This window comes from Miscanthus floridulus, chromosome 3 (genome assembly GCF_019320115.1).
Source record: "Miscanthus floridulus cultivar M001 chromosome 3, ASM1932011v1, whole genome shotgun sequence".
NCBI lineage: Eukaryota > Viridiplantae > Streptophyta > Magnoliopsida > Poales > Poaceae > Miscanthus > Miscanthus floridulus.
Window position 1 is genome coordinate 70842776 of NC_089582.1, and position 8036 is coordinate 70850811.

An 8036-nucleotide genomic window follows, 5' to 3' on the forward strand; every position below is an offset into this window, starting at 1 on the left:
CCACTCCAGGGTGCCCTTAGAGTGAGGGGTGGAAAGGGATGGGCTGACTAGTGGCTAGTACCCTGGCACATGAGCACCATGGGCATCCTAGCACACTGTTCGAGTCTTGGTTGGTTCCCAGTCCATGGTTTTCCCTCGAAGAAAGGCAATGAGCCCTTGGAACTGATCGAATGGACCCAAGAACTATATGGATTGGACAATGAGAATCTGGAGTCGGTCACCAGCTGACCCATGCCAAACCCCCACGAATGGGAAGCTATGGCCCCACTCAGACTAGCTCGTTAATAGCTCACCGAGCACCATGTTTTGTCCATCTAGGAAAAATGTGGAATGGCTCAGCCCCTCTGTTTTATCGAAAAACGCTTGTGGGATGACGATCACAAAGACGAGCTGACCCCTTAACCAGACCCCTACAATGCGTGGGGGCTCAAGGGAAGTGGGACTTGCATGGAGACCGAATGTGTGATCGTAGGATGACGGCTCGAATCCTAGGGACGGGTACGTACAAAAACTAAGAATAACGTTTCTAAAATAAAAAAATGCTTTCTCTTACCAGTTTCGCTATCATCTCATCGATCTTTAGTGAAACCTAACCCCGACAATGGCAAGGGGTCGAGCCTCACTTGGGGGATAATAAGGGTATATATATCCTGTCGGGTTCATAAACTCGGGGTCCCTCGTGGACTGGCTTCCCAACAAAGGCTTGCCCTAGGCAGACAACACGCAACTCGTGGGTTGGCCCGAGTATCTAAGCGATAGGCCAGAAGGGCGATCCAGTCACCGACCAGGAAGGTCTAGCCGAGGAGGAACTAGCGCCCGTTTTCTGACTCTGGCCCACCTCTCCGATCGGAGCGCTCGCTTCGGTCTCCTAGCCCACCTCCAGGACAGCCTCTCCAACCAGGAGGCCTAGCCAAAGCACTACTTTTGACTCTGACCCACGTCTCCGACCGAGGATGCAGCCAAACCCCTACTCACTGCTCTTCTCCAACTAGCGCGATTCAGAGCCGACTAGGACCAACCGACCAAGGACGCTCGCTCGGTAAGGACCAGGGAACGAACGGAGAAAGCAAGACAGGGCACACAAGTCAAACCACAATAACGGGGACTGTACCCTATGCACCTGCTAGGTAGTACCCTTCGACCCTCCTAGTCACGACAGAACCCAAGTAGTATTGTAGGCACCGACATTTTCCACTATAGTATTGTGGGCGCCATTAACTCCCATACGGTAAGGCTCCCCCACATGCCTCTAGGCATCGACAGTGTTGTCGGCGCCTGGCATTTACCGTACCAGTCAAACATGGTAAAACCCCTTGCGTACCTCCAGGTATCAACAGTGTGGCAGGCACCGATGTCTGTCATACCCAAAGAAGACAACGCAACCTCCCACGTGCATCTAACATCCAACAGTGTTGTGGGCGCCTACCATGATCCTAGTACCCACTGGTGTGGGCAACAAGGCTCAGTAGCATACATACTCTCTCCCTCTCACTTGTAAGGCCATCCCCTTCATCTATAAAAGGGGATGCGCTCTCTCCCAAAAGACTAAGTAGATTTAGATTCATTTAGATTGATCAAGTTCACTAGTTCACAACCATAGAACCACTAGGTTCGAACCACAAGCACATGCTTGAACACTTAGCTCATAGTGGGGCTCCTGTCACTCTCGGCCCTTCCGACCAGACCTCTTGTACCCCCCATCTTTCTCCTTCTCGTTTGTAACCCCACTGCAAACTTTGAGCACCTAGGCTCAGGAATAAAGTCATCGACCAACTCGAACTAGACATAGGGCATGTTGCCTAAACTAGTATAAACCCTGTGTCATTGAGTGCTAGGCCACCTCCAATCACAATGTATAGCAAAACTACAAATATTTACTTGTTGGTCACTTTCTGCACTGACATATCCATTCTAAAACAGTCACCGTGCCCGACCCTTTCTCATGTTAAAAACCTAGAGGCAAGGTTTGTGGAAATGAACGCCGAGTAAAACTGGTCGGACTACAAGAAACCTACACCCAGGGGCTATAACACTCTTGCTTAACAGTGGATCAGATTTTTTTGCCCACACCTCGAGCTCTACAGTCTTAACAATATGAAGGGTCATAATGCATTAACCCTTTTTACACATAAAAAATGAAGAAAGAACAAATTTGTTCAACCGAAACAAAAGAACAAGTTTGTTTAAATGAAACAAAAGGGTTGGAACTTGTTCGCTTATTGCAAATGTGCCACCTGACCTATCTGACTAAACTAACACCTTAGGGGGATGATTTCATCTTCTATCTTGGTAGAAAGGTCTTGCGCCTAGGGGAGCCACCTCCTTCTTCGATGTTGTCCAGCTCTATGTCAGTATATATGGGCGCAAAGCCTTGGCTCATTGTCGCCAGATCAATGTTCTCAGTAATGAGAACGAATGATCACAAAACGATTAGTGAACACCAAAGCAATGCGCTCCCCTAGCCATATCACATGCCTAATCCATGATCCGGGTAGTGCAAACCATGAGCGAGCTTGTCTCCTACTCAAAGGCTAGCTTGAAGCTCATTCGTAGACCAGCTAGACAGCGATGAGTAGGTTGTCATGTTCATCGCTCTCCTTCTAGAGGGTGTCCTTCACCTCGTTGAGCTCCTTCTCTAGGCCATAGCTCTTCACCACCTCCTGCCCTAAACTTGTCATCGAGACCTGCCCAAGTCATGTACCGACTATGTTAAAAGGCTTACCATGGATTCCTAGGGAGAAAGACAACAAGGGAAACCAGAGACTTACCATTCACATCTGCCCGAAGCCTATGCACCTCATCTTGCTGCTAGGTTACCTCGGCCTCTAGGTGTCGAACCTCATCTTGGCATTGACCGACCTCCATGGCGAGCCCATTGGACATGCCCTTGGCTGTAACCTTTAGGTTCCTCTCCCCCTAAAGCTCATCCTTGAGGTGGTCAATCTGCCACTAAGTGTTAGCGCACTCCTAATGAGCCAGGTCAATCCCAATGCGGAGCTCCTACTACTGCGTATAGCAAATTGTTCTGCTCCTTTCGTAGCCGCTCAGCCTCCATGGTGTCCTTGCGCACCCTCTCGATCAAGGCCCCGAGCTTCTCCTCGGCCTCATGGGTGTTGTCATGAGCATCCTTCTCCATAACTCAGAGGTCAGCCACCTATCGGCTAGCAGGGACAAGCTCAGCCACCTCCTGACAGGCGATAGCAAGCTATGCTGCCAGCCCCTCACTCCACCGTGTCTCCTCGGCAAGGAACTGGGACTTCTCCTAGCTATGGGCCATAAGGATCTATGAAGAAGACAAGACTTAGAGGCACAGAAAGAGAACATGAGGGTTGGAAACATGGTCATATCATACCTAGCCAACTAGGGCGATAATGTCGCGCATCAAGCTCAGCATGGTGGTTAGTGCATGAACTGCATCCCCAACCTCTGTGTGGATGATCCCCCATTCCCTCTCCTCTGCTACATCATCGAGGGCAGCCACCTGGACTAGAGACTGGGACATCCTCGTGCCAACCTCAAGTGACTCTAACCTCTCTTGCGGCGGCAGCACCTCTAGAGCGACTCCTCTAGCGATAGAGGGGGTGAGTGATGTGGACATGGAGGCCTGCCCTATCGTCATATCCATGAAGGATGCCTTGAGTGCACCCCCTTCTGTCCACCCCGCCGTAGACATGACCACCTACACAGACAACGGCTCTGGCCATGCCACCTTTGCCTGTGACATCGAGGACACGACCGACCATGCCATGCCACCACGGGTGCCCTAGACATGACATCCTCTACCTGCTCTCCCATGGACGCAGCCATTGGCTGTGCCTCCCTGGTCGACACCATGACCGCCCCAACGCCACTCACGCTCACCAACGGTGTGGTGCCAACTGGCTCCTAGTGCGTTTATCGGGGGGATCTTTTTCAGAGCGAGGCATAAGAGAGTCTCATGTCCTCCAACGCTGCAAGGGACATGACGGTCAGTTCATAGCAAAAATTCGTTAAGACAAAAGGATGAATCACCTTGATGCCATCATGTGAGGACATTTTGGGCCGACTTGCTTGACCCTAGCTACTTCTCATTGGCATGTTACCACTTTGAGCCCTCCCTCAGCTTGGAGGGCTCAGACGAATTAGAACGACCACCTCCCACTAACTCCGGAGGTGCCACCGAAGGCTCAGACATGATTAGGGCGACCTATTTTCACCGGCTTCGGGCCACCATAGACGGCCCAGATAGAGCTGGACGGTCTAATTTCACCGGCACCGAGGCCACCATAGAAGGCCTAGACAAGGCGAGGCAGCCTGATTCCACCAGCTTCAGAGGCCGCCGTCGAATGTTCGGACAAGGGCTAGGCGGTTTGATTCCGCTAGCTCTAGGGGCGCGTCCTCCCCCTCTTACCCCGTGGCATGCTGTAGGAAGAGCCCTATTTGTGGTGAAGGTAGGTCCTCATCCCCGGTGGCCAAATCATCCTAAGGGATGGGCGACCTAGAGCTGTCATCCTCCTCCTCCTCTTCTTCCTCCTCTTCTCCTGATGAACCTTGATGCTGCTTCCCTCGCTGTAGCTTCGCTCACTGCTTCGGCCATCTTTTCTTCTCCTCGTCATCCTTCTTCTTCTTCCTTTGTTCATCTATGGCACAGTTCACTACCCTCATGGCCGCATGCTCTGGTAGCAGGCATGATAGAGTCCCTGAAGACTAACCCCACCAATAGCTCGATATAGCCCACGTCTAGCCACATCACGGGATGCCCTAGGATCGAGAACACGGCATCAGCTTCCCCCATGGCCTCCTTGATGCAGTTGCATGACCTCGCTGTCATAGAGCAGCCCCTAGGTGAGCGTTGTCCCAATGAGCTATGTAATAGAACCGTCCAATTTATAAGAGCACAAGTATAATAGCAAACACCAAAGCAATCAAACTATCATACTTAAGCCCATATAAACCCGGAAGTCCGATGAAATCACAAAGGATCTCCAACAACCAACATACAAACCAAGATCGTACATGATTCAACACAACCAGTCAGATGTTACATCATGGTTCACAAATATCTCACATACATCGGAGTTCACATAGTTATTACAAACCAAGTTTAAATAGGCACAAGCAAAGTAATTTGACATCAACATCACACTTAGTTCAAATACATGCTAGTACCGCGGTCATTTCTAGCAAAAGCAGAATAGAGAGGATATCTTAGGAGTACCATGCCCCATGGTTTAGTCCTCATCCATGGTAGGATGAAAGCAGTTCTTATAGTACCTATGATACATCATGTCATCTACAACCAGAGGGAATAAACCCTAAGTATGAGAATGTACTCAGCTAGACTTACCGTCATAAACCAGAAATAATATGACACCAAGGAGTATGGAAGGCCTTATCGATGGAGTTAGATTGACAATATTTTGCATAAAAGCTTAAGTAACATAACTGGGAGATTTAGTACCTTTAGCATCAATTTGAATACCTATTCAATTAAGCATCTCTAGAATAGCACCTATACTAGAGCAATCACTTGATTAAGCTAACAAGCAATAGTAACCATATCTGGTGTAATAATTTGAGCATTATCATAACCATCAAGTTCCATCAATTAATGCTATGTTACCGCTGCTCAGTCAAGTTCTCACTATCTAGGAGAGAGGCGACTCAAATCAATTCAAACTAGCTGGGGAGTTATTCCTAACACAAACCCATACTTCCCCTATCGGGCTCGCGTCGGGTCACCTTTGGTACAATTTAGGTATAGTCATGGGTCTGATCAGCACTACACCCTCAGAGATTCTACCAGTCTACCAGGAAGTTCAAGCGTGGCCTACCCTTGGACTCATGTCACTGGCTCCCCGCACATCCTTACTGCATCCAATATGCACACTTTCACTTGTCGGGTCCCAGCCTAAGTTGAGCTACTCGACTTCGCGGTCGCAATGACTTATCCGGCCAACTAAGTGTTAGGCATGCGTTCAATACGACATATGGATGTGCTGTGAATCAGTCCTTAACCGACATAGACAAGGATAAATAGTCACCAAGACCTCCATGCCTTGTTGCTTCTCTATCACAATCCCGTCCAGTCTCCTTTTTATTCATCATCACATGGTTATTTCTATGATAGCAATTATAGCCAACCATGATTAGGTATCTACCTATATCTTGCAGGTGACAGGAAAGCACCCGACTTCAACTATACTAAGCAAGGCTAAGCATATATTCATCCCTGGACCAACCAAGGATTCAAGATATATTTGTCTCTATAAGGAAAATATATACAGCAAAGTGTTTTCAATCAACTCCTAAAACCTAATGCATCAAACATAAAGGGCACAAGTGATATTTGTAAAAACATAGGAGGCTTATAATGCTCCAGGGCTTGCCTTTCAAGAATAAGGAAAGGTTGGTGGTTAGGACACTTAGGAAGATCTTCCATGTTGACTCCTCCTTCCACCTAAACCTCCTGCTCCTAGGCTGCCTGCTGCTCCTCCTGACGCTCGAGTTCAAACTCGAGGAGCATCACTCCTTCTAGGGAACCTATTGCATGCATATGCACAAATGAGTATAATGAATGCATAAGAGATGAGATGACATGATAAATTGTATATGCATGAGCATGGTTATCCACAAGATGTATGATAAGTTTAACATTCATTGACCAAGTAGATGTAAAATTTTCTTCTAGTTGATCTTTACAGGAGTAGGTGCATATCTCTTCTATAGTACTAAGAAACATACACTCACCAAGTTCTAGTAACCAAAGATAAAATTGTTCATCATCAGTAAGAGGCTTAGAACCTGCAGCTAACAACTAATCTCAATTAGCCTAAGCATCTATACAAGCATCACATAAGACAAACAATAACAATTGACTTAGTCATTTTCCTGCTGTAAACAGTAGCTAATTATTTTGGCTATATCTAGAGTTCTACTCAACCAAATACTATGATCTTAGACTTTCTAGAAATCTTATTAAACTGCCTACAACTTTCTTATATTCATCTCAAGATGATTCAATGGCTACCAGGGTCAAACAAAGTGATTTCCCAAATCTATCCAGAAATTCTAGAGAACAAGCATTTCTGGAGACCAACATCCAACAACTATAACTCTCAAACCATTTAGCCTATTACTATGAAAATTGGACACAAGCAATATAAGTAAGTTATCTACAACTTTATTATTGACAAGATTCACAAAAAACATCATTTTACCCATGTAATTTACTTAACAACAGAAACTATCCAAAACAGTCACTAAAATTGAATTATAGAGCAATTAATATTTCACTGCATACAAGCAATCAAATTTGGACACAACCAATGGTACCAACAATTCATATACATCATATACACTTTAGAAAACATAATGGTTAAACCCAAATAAATTATTTTAAATGCCTTTATTAATTTATTTAGACACCAAGGTGAAATGATGAAAATATATCAAAATTGCACTGTAAATTCTGATTAAATTACAGTAGCCTACATATGACCCCAAAAGTCTACTGCACAAATTTCATGCCATTTGAATAAGTATAGCCATCTCTACAAAAATAACAAGTTGCATAGGCTTATTTTAGCAAAAATAGTTTAGCCTAGTGAAAAGTGTCAAATAATAGATTTCATACTTTTCTTACATTCATCCTAGCACCATAACATTGTGTAAAAAGTTTCATGATCATTAGTTATGTATTTTCACCCCATTTATTTTCACTAGAAACTAGCAATTATTTAAGATTAAATAGGAAGACCATATACCAATTATTCTTATGGTAGGTTTAGTATTTTTCTTAGCTAGAGCATATCAACACAAGATCACAAAAATTGCAATCACAATTTTATCACTTTACAAGCTCAAGTTATGCATTTTACAAGATTAAAAACAATTTAAAAGCACTTATCTAGCTCAATTTAAATCTCCTATAAAAATATCCCAAACAGTAGGTTTATATTTTTATCAAATAGTACACTTCATGATGAATCCAACAAAATTTTGTTCACTCAATTTGGACACTCCTATCTCGAGATATGAATTTTTAAAACATGTAT